The sequence below is a fragment of the Phyllobates terribilis genome, unplaced genomic scaffold, assembly GCF_046119375.1.
Source record: "Phyllobates terribilis strain yellow unplaced genomic scaffold, ASM4611937v1 Scaffold_13__5_contigs__length_258822181, whole genome shotgun sequence".
NCBI lineage: Eukaryota > Metazoa > Chordata > Amphibia > Anura > Dendrobatidae > Phyllobates > Phyllobates terribilis.
Genome location: NW_027362773.1, coordinates 184,953,453 through 184,956,263, shown reverse-complemented (window position 1 = coordinate 184,956,263; position 2,811 = coordinate 184,953,453).

The window sequence follows — 2,811 nt, the reverse complement described above, 5'->3', positions numbered from 1 at the left end:
AAGTCTGATAAACGCCGGAAAAATTACTAAATCCAAAAAAAAAAAATTTTTCTAATTTTTTCAATTTTACCCCCGTGGGATATATATTCTACCCACACACATTTTGAACTCTCCTGGGGTACCCTCACACATATTATTCCCTCATTTAGTGGATATTTTCACAAAAAAGTGAAATTTTCAAAAATTCAGAAAATTGCCTGAAAACGACTAAATATCAAGGACTCATCGAGCAAAATCGCTCTGGTACTGAAATCGGAACGCTCACTGACATTTACCCTATCTGAAAGTCTGATAAAGGCCGGAAAAATGACTAAGTCCAAAAAAAAAAAATTTACAACTTTTTTCAATTTTACCCCCATGGGATATATATTCTACCCACACACATTTGGAACTCTCCTGGGGTACCCTCACACATATTATTCCCTCATTTAGTGGATATTTTCACAAAAAAGTGACATTTTCAAAAATTCGGAAAAATGGTTGAAAACGAGTAAATATCATGGACTCATTGGGCGAATCGCTCTCGAACTGAAATCGGAATGCTCACTGACAGTTCCGATCTCTGAAAGTCTGATAAACGCCGGAAAAATGACTAAGTCCCCCCCAAAAAATTTTTCAACTTTTTTCAATTTTACCCCCGTGGGATATATATTCTACCCACACACATTTGGAACTCTCCTGGGGTACCCTCACACATATTATTCCCTCATTTAGTGGATATTTTCACAAAAAAGTGACATTTTCAAAAATTCAGAAATTGGCTGAAAAAGACTAAATATCAAGGATTCATCTGGCAAATCGCTCTGGAACTAAAATCGGAATGCTCACTGATATTTCCCCTCTCTGAAAGTCTGATAAACGCCGGAAAAATAACTAAGTCCAAAAAAAAATTTTTTCAATTTTACCCCCCTAGGATATATATTCTATCCACACACATTTGTCACTCTCCTGGGGTGCCCTCACCCATATTATTCCCTCATTTAGTGGATATTTTCACAAAAAAGTGAAATTTTCAAAAATTCAGAAAATTGGCTGAAAACGCCGAAATATCAAGTACTCATTGGACGAATCACTCTGGAACTGAAAACGGAATGCTCACTGACATTTCCCCTCTCTGAAAGTCTGATAAACGCCGGAAAAATGACTAAGTCCAAAATAAAAATGTTTTCAACTTTTTTCAATTTTACCCCGGTGGGATATATATTCTACCCACAAACATTTGGAACTCTCCTGGGGTACCCTCACACATATTATTCCCTCATTTAGTGGATATTTTCACAAAAAAAGTGACATTTTCAAAAATTCAGAAAATTGGCTGAAAACGCCGAAATATCAAGGACTCATTGGGCGAATCACTCTGGAACTGAAATCGGAATGCTCAGTGACATTTCCCCTCTCTGAAACTCTGAGTAACGCCGGAAAAATGACTAAGTAACCCAAAAAAAATTTTTGGGACTTTTTTCAATTTTACCCCCGTGTGATATATATTCTACCCACACACATTTGGAACTCTCCTGGGGTACCCTCACACATATTATTCTCTCATTTAGTGGATCTTTTCACAATAAAGTGACATTTTCAAAAATTCAGAAAATTGGCTGAAAACGACTAAATATCAAGGACTCATCTGGCAAATCGCTCTGGAACTAAAATCGGAATGCTCTCTGACATTTACCCTCTCTGAAAGTCTGATAAACGGCGGAAAAATAACTAAGTCCAAAAAAAATTTTTTTTCAACTTTTTTCAATTTTACCCCCGTGTGATATATATTCTACCCACACACATTTGGAACTCTCCTGGGGTACCCTCACACATATTATTCTCTCATTTAGTGGATATTTTCACAAAAAAGTGACATTTTCAAAAATTCAGAAAATTGGCGCAAAACGCCGAAATATCAAGGACTCATTGGGCAAATCGCTCTGGAACTGAAATCGGAATGCTCACTGACATTTCCCCTCTCTGAAAGTCTGATAAATGCTGGAAAAATGACTAAGTCCAAAAAAAATTTTTTTTTAACTTTTTCAATTTATCCACATGGGATATATATTCTACCCACACACATTTGGAACTCTCCTGGGGTACCCTCACACATATTATTCCCTCAATTAGTGGATATTTTCACCAAAAAGTGAAATTTTCAAATATTCAGAAAATTGGCTGAAAACGACTAAATATCAAGGACTTATCGGGCAAATCGCTCTGGAACTGAAATCGGAACGCTCACTGACAATTCCCCTATCTGAAAGTCTGATAAACACCTTAAAAATGACTAAGTCCCTCAAAAAAATTTTTTAAACTTTTTTCAATTTTACCCCCGTGGGATATATATTCTACCCACACACATTTGGAACTCTCCTGGGGTACCCTCACACATATTATTCCCTCATTTAGTGGATATTTTCACAAAAAAGTGAAATTTTCAAAAATTCAAAAAATTGGCTAAAAACGCCGAAATATCAAGGACTCATTGGGCGAATCGCTCTGGAACTGAAATAGGAACGCTCAGTGACATTTCCCCTCTCTGAAAGTCTGATAAACGCCGGAAAAATGACTAAGTCCCCCAAAAAAAATTTTTCAACTTTTTTCAATTTTACCCCCGTGGGATATATATTCTACCCACACACATTTGGAACTCTCCAGGGGTACCCTCAAACATATTATTTCCTCATTTAGTGGACATTTTCACAAAAAGTGAAATTTTAAAAAATTCAGAAATTTGGCTGAAAACGACGAAATATCAAGGACTCATTGGTCGAATCACTCTGTAACTGAAATCGGAATGCTCACTGACATTTCCCCTCTCTGAAA